General features: G+C 34.0%; 1 long non-coding RNA gene across 1 annotated transcript; it reads left to right on the forward strand.

Annotated features, from left to right (window-relative positions):
- Window positions 1-19,718: 19,718 nt before the first annotated feature.
- On the forward strand, window positions 19,719-20,870 carry LOC145014772 (uncharacterized). The gene is made up of 3 exons (XR_013665610.1): window positions 19,719-19,852; window positions 20,054-20,122; window positions 20,829-20,870. It is a non-coding gene; the product is annotated as an uncharacterized LOC145014772 (long non-coding RNA).
- The last annotated feature ends 1,579 nt before the right edge of the window (window positions 20,871-22,449 follow it).

The raw sequence follows: 22,449 nt of genomic DNA on the forward strand, positions 1-22,449 counted from the left end.
AATTTAGCATTACCTCAAGTCACGAATGTTACAATAATTGTCCTCATGATAGATATAAAAAAATCCCACACCTAGAATTCATCAAACAAACCAGGAGACTTGTGAATAGAATAATCATAAGAGTTAGACAAGATTAAATTATAATGATTATATGAAGCATAAATTGAAATCGTAAATATAAAAAAAAAATAAAAAAAAAAACAAGGAAAAAAACCCACAAATTGATGAAGATTGAAATAGGCGTTTCAGGTCCTCTACCTGAATCAATGAACCAAGATAGGGGTCCGACAACGAAAAAGAAGAAATCGAACATGAAATCTAACAAAATCATATTAAAGAATAAGATAGATAGAGAGGGGAGAGAGAGAGAGAGAGAGAGAGAGAGAGAGAGAGGACCTGAGGACCTAGTGGTGGTGTCAGTGAATCTTAGGCGTTTTTTGTAGGTTCATTCCCAAGTTTTATTTTAAAAGACTTTTTAATCATTGAGTAATCTAGTACCATAATGGTTCCAATAAAGTGAAGGTTGATAAATAAAAACCCATCTAGAAAAAAACAACTCAAACCCCCTTCCCCATACCGCAGTAAGCCTTGGTGGAGAGTAAAAGTAGTGACAATTGCGTTCTTGGCAAAGAGGAAAAAGCAATGGTGGTGCGTGAGTGTTAGTGGAGGTCATCGGTTAGGGAAAAGAGGTGGAAGAGAGTGGTGGTGATGGTTTTGTTAACAGATGATGGAGATCGCATTCATTTTTGGAGAGAAAATATAAGAGAAAGCGTATGGTCATCATTTATGGAATTTAAGGAAATGGGGGCCTAGATTATTGGAATTTAAGGTTCCATGTAACTATAACTCAGATTATGTTATGAATCGGTCATCATTAAATATGATTGAATGAGTCTCCTAATATGAACTAATCTCTTGTACTTTTACCAAAATTTTGGGGAATTCTCATTTGAATGGGTCTTTCGATTTCGTTGACTTTCTTGGTTTTTGGATAGAATATGCTGACTATATAAGATTCCAATGCATAAATTCATTATACATATATCACAATAAGTTTTGTACGATTTAAAATTCAACATTTGACTAAATATACTTTATATATATATATATATATATATATATATATATATATATATATATATATATATATATATATATATATATATATATATATATATATATATATAGTTAAGATCATATATAAACTATAATTATTGTGTAAATGTATGACCAAATATGGTCCAGTCATTTTACAATTGCATTATTAAAATTTGATTAATTAAATTAATTACTATAAATATTAATTACCTATAATTTTGGAAACATAATCAATTCAAAATACACAATTTTAAGGATTAATCTCCAACCACCCGCTATGTGTCTCTATTTCTCTTTAACCTACACAACGATCATCCGAATTCCATTCGGTCTCCATCGATTACCTCTCCAACTTGTCCATATGATTTCATTTCTCAATCCAATGTGATTCAACGTTACGGTGGATTTTTCGATTCATGTGTTGTGGATTCATCCCTAATAGTGGAAATCGGTGATAGTTGTTGATCAATTGTACCAAAGATTTTGCGGCGAAGGCATTTTTTCTGAAGGCATTCTTAAAAATCTATAAAGGTAATCTTTATTGTGTGATTACATGAAAGACCCACACTTTCATACTAAAGACAATTGTTACTCTAAGTTATTTCAAAACATGCTACATGCATATTCATAGATAATTATTTACATTGATAATTTTGTTTACAAATGACTGAATACAAACTGAATATTACAAAATGTTATATATATTACATAACTACCCATGATACTATAGTTTTATACATACAGGAGTACAAAATACAATAGTTTCAAACTATTCAAAATCTTCTATTAGTATATAACTATACTGGATGCTTATTTCCTACAATTGTTAAACATTGAGAGGGTAAGCGATGACGCTTAGTGACTTCAATAATAGATACAATATAACGTTATGTCATTTATATACTTCAATATGGCAGAAGCAAAGAGGAACAAGGAAAAAACAAATGCATATATGAATCATGTGACAAGTGTTCCATATCAATCAATGATTTGATTCAAAGATATACAATCAATGAGACATAACAATTTCCATACTTGATATACATCAATAAAGCTTCGGCCCAAATGGCACAAAAGACATACACTTTCTGATTAAACATTTTGCTATATTTTGGGCTTCCAGCCATGTCTAACCTTCTGCCAATGCTATAGAATAGAATTCATTCTCTTACGAGACATGGTCTACATGGCCAAAGTCTACATACCGGTACCACCGTGAATCTAAGTCCTTTCACTGATCACATGGCCAATGGTACAACTTTGCTATCATAAATAACGGAAATTATAATGGAAAAGCACATAGCACATATAACATATAACATACAATTGTTCCAATATATTGAACTCACCGTGCATTAATCGGGGGTTAAGATAGTAATTTGTTCAGCACTTTGTTACTATAATTAGCTTTCTTCGATGAAAACCGGAAGCTTTCTTAAAAACCGAGCCCTGCATGGGTTGAGCTTCAAACTGAAAAGATAAATTTATCGCGTTCCTCGGGCACTTTGGGGCGTATTTAGAGTGTTGGGATTGATCCTAGGGCTTCGGGGGATTGAAATTGGCTAAAAATAGGATTTAGAGTGAAAAAGTGTGCAAAATTCCAACAAAAGTCGGGAGGGTTCGCACCTCCCTTATATAGTATGCGAGACCGAGGATCGATGGCCGAAAAGAGGACAGGCAGCAGCAGATGCGAGACCCGGCATCGGATGCGAGGCGAGGGCAGGTGGCGGTCTCGGATTGGGTCGCACCTTCGGGTGCGAGGGGTTGCGACACGCATCAACACGCGTCTACTGCTGCTTCAGATGAGTCATCGACATTGGACATGGGGCAGCTCCACGGGCGAGGTGACGTGGCCGAGCTTGAGCCATGCGAAATTCCTCGGTTTTAGCATTTTTCTCGAATTTTGTGTCCCAAACTTCTAAAATTCATAACTTTTGTATACAAGCTCTGTTTTTAACGTTCTTTATATGCACGCGTAGGCGGGAATATACTCTACAACTTTCATTTAGACTCTGTTGGCTAATTTTTGACTTTATTTTTAATATTATTATTTTTAACAAACCGGGATAGGGAAATCCGATAAAAATTCATTGCTTCTTCATCCGATGTTCGTTTTCGTCTGTCTTTTTACCGTTGTACTACTATTGACGAGACCTTCGATTCTCATTTAGGTTGTGTCGGCTAAAAATCACTCGATCTTTATTTCGAGTTTTTAGCTGTCTACTCCTATTCCGAAACTTAGAAAAATCATAACTTACTCATACGAAGTCAGATTTAGACGTTCTTTTTATGAAAATTCTCGGTTTAACAAATACTACAACTTTCATTTAGATCACCAAGGCTAAAAAGTAGTTTATCAAAAACTCACTTTTTACGTCATTCGGCGTCGTGCCAGTTTTGTTGCGGATCTTCGATTGGTCATAACTTCTTCGTTATAACTCGGATTTCGATGAGGTTTTCGCATAAATGTTTCTAACGAGATTCTTTACAAATTTCAATAATAAAATTCCTCCTATTTCAAAATTTATATTCTCGTTAAATTTCAATATTTGTCTTTTGTTCGGAATCTCGTAAGACTTCCAAAACATTCTGAACAATTCTAAACATAGTTTTACTTTAATTCTAGTAAAAACTATCCGTTAGAACTCAATACTCAATATCACATAATATTTCATAATATTATTCACTTTTAAAATTGCATAACATGATAACTGAACGTGAATGTTACAAATACCTCCTCCTTTTGAGGATTTCGTCCCCGAAATCACAACGATTTAGACAAATGAGGATATTTCGCTCTTATGTTGTTCTTATTTTATTTATCCAATTTCACCTCGGATAAGAGGAGCGTTTCATCATATATGCTTAAACCTTTACGCATATAAACTATATGAAACACGTCATGAATATCTATCAAATCTTCAGGCAATTCCAAGCGGTATACTTGCTTACCAATTGTTCTTTATTCCCAAATTGCATAATTCCTTTCGATGGAGATACCTTCAGTATTACAAAATCACCCACTCGGAATTCTACGGGTCGTCTCCTTTTTCTGCTTAGGACTTCTGTCAATCCTAGGTCGCTTTCATTCTTTCTCGTACAATTTGAATTTTATCAGTGGTATCTTGAATCATTTCAGGGACACTAAGGATTTTTTGTCCTATATCACGCCAACATAATGGAGTATGACATTTGTGCCCATATAGTGCTTCATACACCTTCAATATATTTTCTACTATTTGGATTGTTCTCTTCTTCTGACCATCTGTCTGGGAATGATAAGTTGTGCTGAGAGTAACACGAGATCTCAATTCACCTTGCATACTTTCCCATGAATGAAAAGTGAAGCTACTATCACGATCGGAAGTAATCTTTAGCGGCACACCATGTCTCGCAATAGTTTCATCCAAGTATATCGTATGCGTATTTCTCTATTGGTTTTGTTTTCACGCATGGCAAGAAAATGTGCACTCTTAGTCAATCGGTCGACTATTACCCAAATGCTATCATTATGTATAGCAATCTTTGGCAATTGTAGCAGCACTAGACATAAAGCTAGTTTAGAATTTTATTTTCCTATCTGAGGGAAGTCCAAGCAAATCATCGGGGAAAACATCATTTACAGTTTTCTTCTCCTCTTTTGAGATATCAACTGTATAGAACAGATAAATAGAATTCTCCCTTCGATTTATTACGAGTTTTTAGAAAAAAATATTATCTTTAAGATTTTTAAGTCTTTGTTCACCGTAGACATAAATAGGATCCTTCCCTTCGATAGGGATACGTACCATCTTTTCGTAACACCAGAGTTATGTGTGGTTCTTTAACAACCAATCCATGCCGAGAATAATATCAAAGTTTGGGAAAGAATATAGAAATCAGGTTAGCAAGAAAACTATAACCTTCAGTTTCTATGACAAAATCTCTATGTACTTTACCAGCAAGTAATGATACACTTCCTATGGTATCTATGTGAAATGGTTGTGCGAGTGCATAGCAAGAAATTTGAAAATAATGCGCAAATTCATGAGACATTAAAGAATCTAAGGCATAAGAATCTAGAGTTGACGAGAAATGAACTAGTCACAACACTTGTGTCCTTGTGTGCTTCCTCTATGGTAATCTAATTTATACGACCTTTAGCTTTTGGTTTTCCAAAAAAATTTCAAACTCTTCAAACTTCTTAATTGATGGCAGTGTTCATACCTGCACTCGTTCTTCATTGTGTATCGGACTTTTGGTTCTAATCTATGAGTTAAACTCAATTCTCATTGCAGACTTTTGCTCCTTCTTAAATTCGATTTATAGACTCAATCCAAGATAAGGTCTTTACTTTTGCTACAATAACAACTCGAATGGTCATATTCTAATGACCTCTGATTTCATAACACAGAAGATAGACAATGAACCATACTCTTGTTTTTTTTAGTCAAACACTATCATAGAAGAAACCTTCCTTTTATGTTCTCATGTGATATAATATCTTAATAACTAGTATCATTTCTAGCTAATAGTTGATTAATCCCTTAATGAAGGTTGTTATACTTTTATCAACTACCTCGACCATCTCCTTCTTCAATATTCCGACTGAAGTTTCGTCCCTACACAAAACATGGTTCTCTGAACCAATCAACTCACTTCATAGATTTATATTAATCAGACTTTATTCTTTATAACCACTAAGGTCTGAACGAAAATCATCTTCTTAGTCATCACCGAAACGAAGGTAATGAAATACTCGAACAAAAATGGAATCAATTTCTAGCTTCTTGGTAACCTTGTGACTTTCCCTGATGTAAGTGTCATTCATGTGGTTGCAGTAGTATAGGCCTCTACTACTATTCACACCTACTCATACTTGTCCCAATTATTGTCTCGCAGTTCCCAAGTCACCATTCAAAATTTTTCACAAAGCAACTTTTCACACCTGAGTGTGTTCAAACAAGTACATACAACAATTTCTCTTAGACTCAACTCGGGATTTCATTTTTCTATCAAACATATCTTGGATTTCTTATATTCACCTTCTAGAATTCTTTTTACGCATATGCTCGATCTAGCATATCCTAATACTTTTTCGAGGTTGATAGGAATTTCACTTCAAAATTCATCATATAAATTCTTTCTCGGGTACTGTCTACTCTGCAAGACACACTATACCAGAATTTACCCTAGTAGTGTGGAGACAAACGGTCTACAACTATCTGCATCATCTTTTAACTCATACAAGTCACCATGCACATTTATTCATTTCATTATCCTTTCATGACATCGTCATTCCTTTATATGGGAAAAAATTTCTCTCATGTGTGTATCTTTTAAGTCTACTTCATAGGAGTCTCCTAGGAAGTCCTCATTATAGCCGCATCTCATCAAGCTCTAGTAGTTTCAACTTGGTTCTCTGTTATTCCTAACTACAACATCTTTTCTCATACAATACTATAGGTGTATCCCTTCTTTAACTAAGCATTCTACCTTATGTAGGCAAGTAAGTTACTTAGCCTTTTACCACTAAATGACTTAAATCATCATCCTAATCATGTATGTTAAAGTCTACTTAACACATAATGGAACTTTCATAAGGATGTGATAGAAGTAAATTGCCACTCAGTATTATTAAATACTAATTCTCAGCATCCTGCATAGGGTTACATATCAACTCTTATCATACTACTCGAACTGCATACTACATCATAATGTTAGGCAAGGTCTTGGCCTATTGAGTCTGAAAACTTTGTTAGACTTTCCTTTGATCTTCATTGAATTGTTCTAAATCTTGAACAACATCAGTCTCGATATCATCGACGTATTTATCACCATCTTCAGTTCTTCTAACTCTGTAAGCAATCACTACTTTAGTTTGGTCAGCGGTGGAACAACTTCATGGATTACACCAAGACATTCATCTTATCCAAATGTACTTTTAACCCACAACATTCCTCCAAAGGTGTTATTATTTTATCAAACATAGTTTGAATGTACAATACCATTCTACAAGTATTAATACACTATTTACGGCATCACTTGATAGATTTTATTTTATGATATCCTTTGACTATTTATCGATGTTAACTATCGTAAGTCGCCTTTTCGAAAGTTTCATGTCAATTCTAGTATGGAAACTCTTAGAATCTGGAATACATAAAATTTCCTCTTCTAAACCATGGTCGGTAATAGACCTTAAACTTTCTCAAGTGATAGCAATATAAGTAAGCAACCTAAGGCATGCTATATTCATTTATCATTTAGCACATATCAGAATATAAGGCATATCTCCTCTAAGATTCTAGTGCTTGTGTCCATTTAGGTATTCAACCTAAAATATACTAGATACACGTCGTATCATCATCCCTTAGCAATCCATGTTAAGTCTAGAAATTCTCAAAATTCCTAGTTCACTCAAACTAATTCTCTGAATTTTTTTTGAAGTAACTCAATATTTTAGAATACTAGGGTTTATCACTACCTAATACCCCACTTAAATCATTCTTATGGTTTGTATCCATATACCCCTAATGAATCCGTTTATATATTTAACTTCTGACGGTTTAAGTCTAAATACCAATCTGTGGTATTTAGTTCACTTAAACTACTACTCTGATACCATGATTGAAAGACCCACACTTTCATAATAAAGACAATTGCTACTCTAAGTTATTCCAAAACATACTACACGCATATTCACAGATAATACTTATATTGATAATTTGTTTACAAACGACTGGATACAAACCGACTATTACAAAATGTTTTATATATATATATATATATATATATATATATATATATATATATATATATATTCCATATGTACCCAGGATACTATAGTTTTATACATACGGGAGTACAAAATAAAATAGTTTCAAACTATTCAAAATCTTCTATCAGTATATAACTATACTGGATGCATATCTCCTGCAATTCTTAGACATTGAGAGGGTAAGAGGTGACGCTTAGTGAGTTCAATAATATATACAATATAACGTTATGCCATATATATAGTTTAATATGGCAGAAGCAAATAGGAACAAGGAACAACAAAGGCATATGTGAATCGTGTGACAAGCTTTCCATATCAATCAATGATTTGATTCAAAGATATACAATCAATGAGACATAACAATTTCCATACTTGATATACATCAATAAAGCATCGACCCAAATGGCACAAAAGACATACACTTTCTGATTAAACATTTTGGTAGATTTCAGGCTTTCAGCCCTGTCTAACCTTTTGCTAATGCCATAGAATAGAAGTCATTCTCTTACAGGTACCACTGTGAATCTAAGTCCTTTCACTGATCACATGGCCAAAGGTACAACTTTGCTATCATAAATAGCGGAAATAATAACAACAGAAAAGCACATAGCACATATAACACATAACATACAATTGTTCCTATATATTGAACTCATCGTTAATTAATCGGGGGTTAAAATAGTAATTTGTGCAGCATTTTGTTACTATCATTAGCTTTCTTTGATGAAAACTGGGAGCTTTCTTGAAAACTAGGCCTTACGAGGGTTAAGCTTCATACTGAAAAGATAAATTTATCGGGTTCCTCTGGCACCTTGGGGCGTATTTCGAGTGTTGGGAATGATCCCGAGGCTTCGGGGGATTGAAATTGGCTTAAATAGTATTTAGAGTGAAAAAGTATGCAAAATTCCAACAAAACCGGGAGGGTTCGCACCGTCCCTTATATAGTATGTGAGACTGAGGATCGACGGTCGAGAAGAGGACACGCGGCATCAGATGCAAGACCCGGCATCGGATGCGAGGCGAAGGCAGGTAGCGGTCTCGGATTGGGTCGCGCCATCGGGTGCGAGGGGTTGCGACACGTGTCGACTGCTGCTTCGGATGAGTCATCGACATTGGACACGGGGCAGCTCCGCGGGCGAGGTTACATGGCCGAACTTGAGCCATGCGCAATTCCTCGGTTTTAGCATTTTTCTCCAATTTTGTGTCCCAAACTTATAAAATCCATAACTTTCGTATACGAGCTCTATTTTTACGTTCTTTATATGCACGCATTGGGTGAATATACTCTACAACTTTCGTTTAGAATCCGTTGGCTAATTTTTTACTTTAGTTTTAATATTATGATTTTTAACAGATCGGGACAGAAAAATCCGTTAAAAATTCATAGCTTCTTCATCCGATGTTCATTTTCGTCTGTCTTTTTACTGTTGTACTACTATTGACGTGACCTTCGATTCTCGTTTAGGTTGCGTCGGCTAAAAATCACTCGATCTTTATTTCGAGTTTTTAGTTGTTTACTGGTATTCCGAAACTTAGAAAAATCATAACTTCCTCATACGAAGTCAGATTTGGACGTTCTTTTTATGAAAATTCTCGGTTTAACAAATACTACAACTTTCATTTAGATCACCAAGACTAAAAAGTAGTTTATCAAAAACTCACTTTTACGTCATTCGGCGTCATGTCGGTTTTGTTGCGGATCTTCGATTGGTCATAACTTCTTCGTTATAACTCAGAATTCGATGAGTTTTTCATCTAAATGTTTCTAACGAGATTCTTTATAACTTTCAATAATAAAATTCTTCCTATTTCAAAATTTATATTCTCGTTAAATTTCAATATTTGTCTTTTGTTCAGAATATCTTAAGATTTCCAAAACATTCTGAATGATTCTAAACATAGTTTTACTTTAATTCTAGTAAAAACTATTCGTTAGAAATCAATACTTAATATCACATAATATTTCATAATATTATTCACTTTTAAAATTACATAACACGATAATTGAACGTGTATGTTACATTACATAACATTTGTTTAATTGAAAATTTGTTTCTATTATTATTATTTAATATTTGTTATATGCGATTTCCTTTGAGTTGATTATGTAGTTAATGATAATGATTCCACTTTTTGATTTTTTGGTTTTATATTTTGTAATCAATTTACTACTTCCATTCTTGAAGCATGAAGCATGATCCACATCCAACCTATTCATGAATTATTAACTGACTTGTCTTTTGTCTTTCTTATTTAATTTAGACTATTTCATGTTTGCTATAATTTTTCTTGAATTCCTCCAAAAAAAAACATTAGTACCAATTCATCTTGCTGAATTACCGACATGAAATTATCTCCGAACCACATATCTATTGATATAGAATTAATAAGTGAAGGATGCACTCAATTAAGAAATCCAAAAAAATAAATGAATAACTAGTTGATGTTACATGTTGGGTTGTCTGTGTGTAAGTGGTCATCTTCTCATTTAAAGTATTAGGAAAATGGTGTATCCATTGACAAGGATGTTAATGATCAAACTTTTCACTGTTAAATATTCAAACTAAGATCATGTGGTGTGGTCCTTGAGTAAATATCCTATGAAATCCATTTTTTATATCTTATTAGTTCGTGTGGTTTTTAGTTTAACAAAATATTTCTTGTATTTGTATCCAAATGTAATTATTGGGCTGGAAACACATATACTATTTCTATTCCATTCCATTTTGGTTTTGTTATTGGAAATTGGAATAGTGTGTATTTGATTTAAAAAGTAGAACAAATACATACACGAACTTTTTGCTTTTATGGGTGGGATGTTTTCAAGGCTTTTGGGTTGAATTTGAATGAAGATACCATCAAGAAATGGGTTTCTAGAATATGAAAGCCTTTGAGATATTTACAAACAAAGAAGATAGATCATCGAAATCTAATCCCCCTATCAAAAGACTACAAAAATTATTATTCTTTCTTATACATTTTTACTCGTTATCATTCTCAACCATTCTTTTTCATTCTTTTGACTTGTTTTTGAAGTTCATAAACATGGGATAAAACTTGTTATTCGCATAACAGTCATTCTCACATAATTCAATTTCTATGATATTTATTCTCACAGAATGTTATGATCAAGGACTTGAAGGCAAAATAGATAAATGACTCATGAAGAGGGAGTAGATTGATCAACAACCTGGGAGCATGATGATTAACAATCTTAAGGTTGGATGATGGGTTTTCAATAAAGGGCACTAGATAATCTTCTCATCCTACTTCTCTTAATGAACAAGGAAGCAGTCCACATCCTCTAGTTCCTTATCCACCTTTTGGGAAGCAAGAGATACCTATAACACATTCATTGTGGTTGTTAGCTCCTCATTGAGCCATAAAGTTTATGCGACTGTATATTATTTTCATTCTCATGAGAATGTTAGATTTTTAGTTGTAAACTATCTACATCCTTAATGACAATTTTTTATATTTAAATTTTAGGCTCTTCTTTTATTTTTTGGCTTATTCTTCAAGAATGTTCATTTATTATTTTAAGAATGATGAATTATTCTTCAAAAATGTTAGTTATGTATTTTAAATTAAGCATTATTCTTCGAGAATTTTAAACTATTCTTCAAGAATGTTAAAATATTCAAGAATTTTAAACTATTCTTCAAGAATGTTAAAATATTCTTCAAGAATGTTTTTTTATGTTTATCTCCAGAATATCTTATTCTACAAGAGTGTCATATGAGAATATCATTCTTAATCATTCTTATTATCACGTTTAACTTTAAAAAAAATCAATTCTTAACCATTTTCATGATATATATATATATATATATATATATATATATATATATATATATATATATATATATATATATATATATATATAAAAGAAGCTTTATTTTTTATAAAATTTATTGTTGTTATATCAACTATGAGAATTCTTAAAAGATTGCGATTGTTAAACATAAGAATGGCATACAAAATCAAATTGTATAAGTAGTGAAAAAAAACCCAATTCTTAAAGAATGAAATGTATTATGTTCTTTTACTATTACATAAAAAATATGGCATTATGTAAATTTATATTTAATATCCCATAAAAATCTCAAATTCCATATATATATATATATATATATATATATATATATATATATATATATATATATATATATATATATATATATATATATATATATATATATATATATATATATATATATATATAAAACGTACCATTGTTACCATTATGCATTTAAAGTTAATAAAATGCAACTATATTGTACATGCTAGCATATGTTAATAATATGTACTTTCATTTTTTTAATCTAATGGATAAAAGTTATATATTCACACACAATATATATATATATATATATATATATATATATATATATATATATATATAGAGAGAGAGAGAGAGAGAGAGAGAGATTAAATCGTGACAACCCGAAAGGTTGAAAACGCGAGAACACATTACAACCATCCAATTACTTAGATCTACGACTAATATGTAAAGGGTCAATTCTCTCATATTCAAAATTAAATATCTCAACATTTAAATATGAGAATATGTTTAAAATTATAGAAGTAATTCAAAAGGCTTAATTTTCTTAAAAGTATGTTTATTCAAATACGTTAGTACTGATAAATGATAACACAATTGTAACCACCATCACCTTTACGCCAGGCCAAAGACGACCCTTTCCAACTTCTTAACCAGCCACACTCTCATATCATAAGCAACCAATATTGCCTTAACGGGAAAAACCATCGCAGATGACCACCATCCTTGGAATAAAGAAAATATGCACATATACACCAAAAGGAAGGCAAATCATCTGTTCTTGAGCTTTTTATAACAAATAATGAATCGAGAAATGGAGAATAGGGACCTTGAATAATTGTTCAATCGAGAAATAGCTAGGGAAGGGGCAATTCATCAATTTGGTGGGTGATCTACACAGCCGATCACGGCTATCATCATCTAACTCTTCTATTCAGTTATAAAACAATCAAATTGTCTTGAAAACTATTATCTAAATTTTTTTTATTCATTTCAGATTACAACCGTATTTATTTATGATTGGTATTTTCTTCCTATATGATTACAACTATTCTAGTTAAATAATAAGCTTGAAAAATATATTGTGATTTACTCTTTTATGAATAAAAACATGTGAATCAAGTAAAACAAGGAAAAAAATGTTTTTTTATTTTAAAAAAAATGGAAAACAATTACTTTATATTCCATTAATAAATAAATAAATAAATTCGATTACTCCTCTTTTTAGATAATTACATTTATTATGGCTAGACTTTAGAAAATTATGATTTCATTTTAATATGTTGCACGTTAGTGAAAATATAAAATTACTAATTTAACTTTATAAAGTGATTAGACTAAAAATATACTCGCATTCTCAGTTTTTTTTTTCTCAATATAACCTCTTTCTTTTTCTCTCTCTCTCTCTCTCTCTCTCTATATATATATATATATATATATATATATATATATATATATATATATATATATATATATATATATATAGAGAGAGAGAGAGAGAGAGAAAGAGGTTATATTGAGAACAAAAAAAATGAGAATGCGAGTATATTTTTAGTCTAATCACTTTATAGAGAGAGAGAGAGAGGGAGAGCTAAGTTCAAATATTTCTAGCAAGTAGTGTGTGCCTAAATGCACCAATAAGAATTCAAGAAACAATAAATCATTAATTAAATTAAAAAAGGGTATTATGGTAAACTTAGTATATCTAATTATGGTAAAAAATCATTCAATTAATCTCTCCTTAATTACTTAAACCCTAGAAAACCAACATCCCTATATCAGTCGTCGCTCACAAAATTATTTCGCATCCCCACCGCCGTTTCTTCGATTTCGCCATTGTGCAACACCGAGCATCGATATGTATGAAGATTTAGGCCTTATTTTCGCATTCACTTCTTCTTTAACACACAGGTCCCTAGCGAATCTCTCTACTTCTTTTAACGCTAAACCTCTCATGGCGTTTTCTGATCGTCCCGGAAACAGCCAAGGAAATACTAAACAACTCAGCGTTTGTTGATCGTCCGGTGAAAGAGTCGGCGTATGAGCTGTTGTTTCACCGTGCCATGGGTTTCGCTCCCTACGGTGACTACTGGTGTAACCTTCGAATAATCTCGGCGACCCATTTGTTTAGCCCTAAGAGGGTTGCTGGGTTTGGGTCTTTTAGGCAAAAAATCGGGTTAAGGTGTAACGCCCGCAGATCCGGGCTAGTCAATTTAGAGGCAATAGGGGTCAAAAATGACTTTTCGACAAAAGATTATTTAGAATGAATAGTCTTAACCAAGTTTTAGAATATGTCACAAGGTTTCCGTACATATAAAGAACGCCGAAATCCGAGTTATAACGAAGAAGTTATGGCTCGCCGAAGTTTTACGGCAAAACCGGCACGGCACCGGAAGACGTAAATAGTGAATTTACGATAGAAGACTTTTTATCCTTAGCAATCTAAACAAAATTCGTAGAATATGTTAAACTAAGAGCGTCGATAAAAAGAACGCCCAAATCTGACTTCGTATGAGGAAGTTATGATTTTTCTAAGATTCGGCTTAGCAGTGTACAACCCGAAACTCGAATTTTAGTTCGAGCGGTTTTTGGCTTACGTGAAATAAATGAAAGTTGAAGATCTCATTAATAGGAACTCAACGGTAAAAAGACAGACGAAAACGGAGTCCGTATGAAGGAGTTACGAATTCTTCGCGGTCATTTAACAGTCTAAACGCCTCGTACTGTTAAATTTAAGATCGGTCGAGAATTAGCCGACGGAGTCAAAATGAAAGTTGTAGATATTATTTTTACCTACGCGTGGATATAAAGAACGTAAAAAACGGAGGTCGTATGTGAAAGTTACGGATTTTAGAAGTCGGAAGTGTGTTGTGCGAAAATGGGTGATGTGGCACAATCTTGGCCATTGCTTTCTCCCCAAGTCTTGCCACTAGATGGTGACATGTGGCACCAAGTTCAGCCATTTTCACCCTATAAATACCACCTCTCCCACCCTCATTTTCTTCACACCTTTCCCATTCTTTCTTCTCTTTACTCTCTCTCTAGAACCTCTCTCTAGCCCCGAAATCCCCCGAAAAGCCTAGGGAACCTCCCTAGCACGAGGCGGAAGCCCCGGAGTGCTCGACGGCTCCGAGAAGAAGAGCTTTTCGGCTCGGAAACGCTGCTCCAAGCAAATCCTGGTTTTCTATAAAACTCGCTGTAAGTGAGCTACGCCTACGCTATTTTTAATATAGTTTTTTATTTAATTATATTAACGTTATTAAGAACATATAATAAATACTTGGGCTATTATTATGGGTTATATAAGTATTTTTTAACGCTTATATAATAGTAATAATAGCTAGACTATTAATTAGTCTCGGCGAATAATAGACTAAAATCTATTGGTGATAATACTAGGTTTCGTCAAAGGAAATTATTTTAAAGTAAACGAAGCGCTGTCCGAGTACCGAGTCACCACCTTCTCAGGTGAGTGCATAGTCCCTTTCATGAACATGATTTTAATACAAGTATTGATTGAAGTATTAATTATATTTTTATGTGCGAGTTAATTGATGTTGCTTGAAATTCCTGTTAAAGAACATACCTGATTATATTTGATAATTTAGGATAAAGAGTAGACCTAAATTAAATATGAGGAATATTGGGTAGTATATTATTACGAGTACAAGTGAGTTAAACTCAGAGAATAGAAGTTAGTATATGTCACTTATCCGGGAGTATGGATTAGACATAGTCATTGTCCCTAGTCCGAGAATATGGATTAGGCATAATCATTCGTCGTTAATCCGAGAGTATGGATTAGCTATTGTCCCTAGTCCGAGAGTATGGATTAGGCATAATCATTCATCTTTAATCCGAGAGTATGGATTAGTCATTCGTCCCTAGTCCGAGAGTATGGATTTGGTAAATTCGTTCATTTCTGATCCGAGAGTATGGAGGAGGTAAAACGACTAATCTTAGGTCCGAGAGTATGGATAGCCTCGTTGCGAGGATCGACGGGGTGGGATAAGAGTTGTTTATATATATATATATATATATATATATATATATATATATATATATATATATATATATATATATATATATATATATATATATATATATATATATGTATGGTGAAATTGTATATTTTGTGAATTTTAAACTATATATATGGTATAACATTGTGGGATTGAAATCCCTATGTGCTCACCAGGTTTCCCAACCTGACCCACTCAGTTTATTTATATCACAGGTGTTGATATGAAGTGACATTACACTGAGAGATTTAAAGAGATGTAGACCACTAGTGTGAATAATTGTAAGTTCTGTTTATGCTTATGTTCCTGTATTAACGATGACATCCCAAATGTTTTAAAATGAAATAAATACGTTTCTTCGAAAATGTTTTAATAACGTATTTACCATGTTTTTCTGGGAACAAATTCCGCAACCTTTTTATAAAATGAAGTACTCTGATTTTTATAAAGCATAAACAAAATCGGTCTTTTCTGGCCGTGATTTTGGGGATGTCACAGTTGGTATCAGAGCATTAGTTTAAGCGAACTAGGAATATGGATTTATTTCTAGACTTAAACTTAGAATGCTAAGCGATGATTGTGAGGTGTGAGCACTAGATTATTTTAGGAATTGTGCCTAAAATGTTTTTATGTGCTAAATACTTGTGCCTGATATGCTGTTAGTTGTTCGGATCTATGGTCTGTTGCCGACCGGATCTGGAAACCTTATGTGTTTAGGATTCTAAACGTACGACTACGATATTAGAACTAGCATATAAACGTTTCGGAGTGATAAGGATGATTTAACCGTCAATCCTAAGTAAAGATCTAGATTCACCTTATTCGGTGTATAGATCAAGATGGCAAGAACCCGTAGCGGAAACGTGAATGCAAATGGGAACAGAAACCAACCCCCAGTGATTGAGCAAATACCGGTGATGGAAGCCGCCGTTGAGCCAGTCACAATGGCTGGAGTGCAAGCGATGATCCAAGCGATGTTGGATCGTCAAATGGAGGAAACTAGACGTTTGCTCTAGCAAAATCGTGAGGAAGCCACTATTCAGATCGAACAGCCCGAGTTGAACGAAGGGCAGACTGAGGAAGGAAACTACAGTGGGACTGTTGGTTAAGTCAACCCACCAATAGTTCGACAAAACAACCAAGATGACGAGGTCGAGAGGAATGGATGCAAGTACAAGGATTTTTTGACTTGCAAGCCATCGACTTTCACTGGAAAGGAGGATCCGATCGGGGTCATGGATTGGATCTCGGAGATGGAGTTAGCCTTCATGACATGTGGTTGTAGAGGGAAGCTACAGACCACATTTGCAGTGCGTCAGTTTCGAGGAGGCGCTGTACGTTGGTGGAATACCTTGGGGAAGACTCTGAGCCCTAATGAGCCTCTGCAACTGACATGGGTAGAATTTCTGGTGCAATTCAAACGAAAGTACTGCTCAGCTCAAAACCTGCTTGAGCTAGAGAACCAGTTTCTAACCCTGAAGAAAGGAAGCATGTCAATCGATGAATACACCAACAACTTCACAGAGAAGATGGAGTTCGCCTTGCGTCTTATTCCGGATGAGCTGACGAAAATCGACAAGTACGCAAAGGGACTTCCATGGGAGTACGCGGTGCCAGTGCGTCAAGCACCTACTCTAGAGGCAGCTATCTGGGCTGCCAAGTCTGTCGAAGATATGATCAAGGGAAGAGCCTCCAGCAAGATGGAGGTTGGCGAGAAGAGAAAGTTTGAAGGATCTTCAAGGTCCAGCGAGAAGAGAAAATTCTCGAAGTTTGAAGAAGGAACGCAATGGTGTGACAAGTGTAGAAAGAAGCACATCGGGAAATGCTCTAAATATACGACACGCTTTAAATGTGGGAAGACTGGTCATTACGCCAGCGAATGCACAACCAAGAGAGAAGTCTGCTTTAAGTGTGGAGAAGAAGGACACTTCAAACAAGACTGCCCAAAGAGAGAAGGGGCTACAAAGCCAAATGTGCCACCAAAGCCAAAGGCGAGAGCATTTCAAATGATCCTTGACGAAGCAGATGACAATGCAAGGATTCAAGAGTGAAGGCTTGACATCCGAGGATCGAGTTATGGAGTAATCGTGTAGATAGTACCTCACGATGTAGCCCGTTAGAGGCATAGTCTAGGGTGAACTTGAACACCTATGTAATAGTTTCAAGAAATAATATAAAACCTTTGTTTTGTTATCTGATGTGTTAAGTTGTTGTATGGTTTTCTTGTATGGTGACTTGGAAAAACTGCGGGACAATACTTGGGACGAGTATGAGTAGGTGTGAATGGTAGTAGAGGCCTATACTACCGGAAGCACAGGACTCACACTTGGATCAGGGAAAGTCACAAGGTTACCAAGAAGCCAGTAATTGATTTCGTTTTATTCAAGTATGTCGTTACCATTGTTTCGGTAATGACTAAGAAGATTGTTGTTATCCCGACCCTAGTGGTCATATCACCTTGAGTCTGACTACGATGAGTAGGTTACGTGGTTCAGAGAACCAAGTTTGATATAGCGTCTGACTTAAACCAAACGCTTAAAAATCAAAGCAATTCATAGAAGTATCGCGCTCGTTGGTAGCTAGAAATGCTACATGTTAAAGTATGATTATATCACATTAGAACATGAAGGAAGGCTTAGTCTGTTTTAGAATTTAAGAGACCTGAGTCTAAACGTACATCACATGATGATAGGTCATAATTTGGAGTCTAATATGAGGTAGAGATCAGGTGCACGATCAAGTACTGCTTACAGTCAATAAGTCTAAGAGATAGACTTGAAGGAATAAAGAAGTTATAATTATTACCTAGGATGAAGAGATGACGTATGGAGTCATTATACAATCCTTGTTTCGTTGATGATTCCGGGACGTAATCATCCTAAGGGGGAGATAATTGTAACGCCCGCAGATCCGGGCTAGTCAATTTAGAGGCAATAGGGGTCAAAAATGACTTTTCGACAAAATATTATTTAGAATGAATAGTCTTAACCAAGTTTTAGAATATGTCACAAGGTTTCCGTACATATAAAGAACGCCGAAATCCGAGTTATAACGAAGAAGTTATGGCTCGCCGAAGTTTTACGGCAAAACCGGCACGGCACCGGAAGACGTAAATAGTGAATTTACGATAGAAGACTTTTTATCCTTAGCAATCTAAACAAAAGTCGTAGAATATGTTAAACTAAGAGCGTCGATAAAAAGAACGCCCAAATCTGACTTCGTATGAGGAAGTTATGATTTTTCTAAGATTCGGCTTAGCAGTGTACAACCCGAAACTCGAATTTTAGTTCGAGCGGTTTTTGGCTTACGTGAAATAAATGAAAGTTGAAGATCTCATTAATATGAACTCAACGGTAAAAAGACAGACGAAAACGGAGTCCGTATGAAGGAGTTACGAATTCTTCGCGGTCATTTAACAGTCTAAACACCTCGTACTGTTAAATTTAAGATCGGTCGAGAATTAGCCGACGGAGTCAAAATGAAAGTTGTAGATATTATTTTTACCTACGCGTGGATATAAAGAACGTAAAAAACGGAGGTCGTATGTGAAAGTTACGGATTTTAGAAGTCGGAAGTGTGTTGTGCGAAAATGGGTGATGTGGCACAATCTTGGCCATTGCTTTCTCCCCAAGTCTTGCCACTAGATGGTGACATGTGGCACCAAGTTCAGCCATTTTCACCCTATAAATACCACCTCTCCCACCCTCATTTTCTTCACACCTTTCCCATTCTTTCTTCTCTTTACTCTCTCTCTAGAACCTCTCTCTAGCCCCGAAATCCCCCGAAAAGCCTAGGGAACCTCCCTAGCACGAGGCGGAAGCCCCGGAGTGCTCGACGGCTCCGAGAAGAAGAGCTTTTCGGCTCGGAAACGCTGCTCCAAGCAAATCCTGGTTTTCTATAAAACTCGCTGTAAGTGAGCTACGCCTACGCTATTTTTAATATAGTTTTTTATTTAATTATATTAACGTTATTAAGAACATATAATAAATACTTGGGCTATTATTATGGGTTATATAAGTATTTTTTAACGCTTATATAATAGTAATAATAGCTAGACTATTAATTAGTCTCGGCGAATAATAGACTAAAATCTATTGGTGATAATACTAGGTTTCGTCGAAGGAAATTATTTTAAAGTAAACGAAGTGCTGTCCGAGTACCGAGTCACCACCTTCTCAGGTGAGTGCATAGTCCCTTTCATGAACATGATTTTAATACAAGTATTGATTGAAGTATTAATTATATTTTTATGTGCGAGTTAATTGATGTTGCTTGAAATTCCTGTTAAAGAACATACCTGATTATATTTGATAATTTAGGATAAAGAGTAGACCTAAATTAAATATGAGGAATATTGGGTAGTATATTATTACGAGTACAAGTGAGTTAAACTCAGAGAATAGAAGTTAGTATATGTCACTTATCCGGGAGTATGGATTAGACATAGTCATTGTCCCTAGTCCGAGAATATGGATTAGGCATAATCATTCGTCGTTAATCCGAGAGTATGGATTAGCTATTGTCCCTAGTCCGAGAGTATGGATTAGGCATAATCATTCATCTTTAATCCGAGAGTATGGATTTGGTAAATTCGTTCATTTCTGATCCGAGAGTATGGAGGAGGTAAAACGACTAATCTTAGGTCCGAGAGTATGGATAGCCTCGTTGCGAGGATCGACGGGGTGGGATAAGAGTTGTTATATATATATATATATATATATATATATATATATATATATATATATATATATATATATATATGTATGGTGAAATTGTATATTTTGTGAATTTTAAACTATATATATGGTATAACATTGTGGGATTGAAATCCCTATGTGCTCACCAGGTTTCCCAACCTGACCCACTCAGTTTATTTATATCACAGGTGTTGATATGAAGTGACATTACACTGAGAGATTTAAAGAGATGTAGACCACTAGTGTGAATAATTGTAAGTTCTGTTTATGCTTATGTTCCTGTATTAACGATGACATCCCAAATGTTTTAAAATGAAATAAATACGTTTCTTCGAAAATGTTTTAATAACGTATTTACCATGTTTTTCTGGGAACAAATTCCGCAACCTTTTTATAAAATGAAGTACTCTGATTTTTATAAAGCATAAACAAAATCGGTCTTTTCTGGCCGTGATTTTGGGGATGTCACATAAGGTGGTTTGATGATAAAATTGGGGCGGAAGAGGAAACGTCAGAGTGACTGCAAACAAACGTATCACGAACACCTAAGATACAAGTCATCATCCGCTCACGGGCTTTCCACAAACCAACAAGCAAAATCCATTGTTTGCCGCAAACTGATTTACGGTAATTTCCGATTATCTCTGAATATCGATTCCTCTTTAAAAGATCAGGTCTTTGAAGCCAATATTTGGGTTTCTTTCGGGGTTAATAAAACCCTTGATAGGTTAGAATTCCTCGCCGAATTTCTCGACAAACGGTATCACCAATATTTGGATTTCTTCTATTGTTTCCCTAACAAGGGTCAATTTGTTCGTGTTTTAAGTGCACTAATTTTATTTTAATTATGCGAAGGTAAGTTGAAGGCGAATCCAAGACTATTTGATTTTATTTTAATGATAGATGGTTCTTGATTTTCCATTTGTTCTTGATATTTGATTGTTCTAAACTTGTCTTTGATGATAAGGGTTACGCTGACATTCTGTCAGAATTTGCATGAAGAGGGTTATGTTGGGGATTTTTTTTCATATCAGAATGCAAACACATGTTCATTCTATGAGAATATAAATATTACATAAAACATGTTATGCTAGTAATGTTGTGAGAATACATTTATACATACTTTAGAATGTTTAGATATCTGTTATTCATTTGATTGTTAATGAATTGAGAGGATAAAAATTTGTTAATTTTTTTTATTCATGTCTTCCTATTATGGTTTTGGTTAACTATTTATATGTTGATAATAAATTCTGCTAGAATTTTACTGTTTTATTTTGATAAAATTTTAATATTTATACGTTTATAATGTATTCTAACAGAATTTTACTGTTGCATTCTAACATAATTTGTGATAGAAATGGTTTGAAGAATGGCTTGAAGAATTGATGGGAAAGGTTTGAAGAATGAATTAAAGAATGATCACACTCAATGTTTAAGATTGTTGTTATTTTTTAAAAATGTTGTTATTCTTTCAGCATGTTGTTATTATTCAAAGAATCACAATTAATTATTTGGTATATTATTAGTTCAAGAATCTATTTTGTGTATTTTTTTCAGAATGTATTTAGTAGGTTATGATTGACATTATGTTATTCTGACAGAATATGTTAGAATGTAGTTATTTTTCAAACTCGGATTCCATAACTTTGTTATTATTCAATAATATTCTAATAAAATAAAATTCTAAAAGAGCATGATTCTAACTAAAAAAATATTCTAACATAATAAATCCGTTATGTTTACAAATTATGTTAGAATTAAAATTGAATTAATTAAAAAAATCATATTTTTAAAATTAGGAAAATT

This window comes from Lactuca saligna, chromosome 9, assembly GCF_052625555.1.
Source record: "Lactuca saligna cultivar CGN05327 chromosome 9, ASM5262555v1, whole genome shotgun sequence".
NCBI classification, from domain to species: domain Eukaryota; kingdom Viridiplantae; phylum Streptophyta; class Magnoliopsida; order Asterales; family Asteraceae; genus Lactuca; species Lactuca saligna.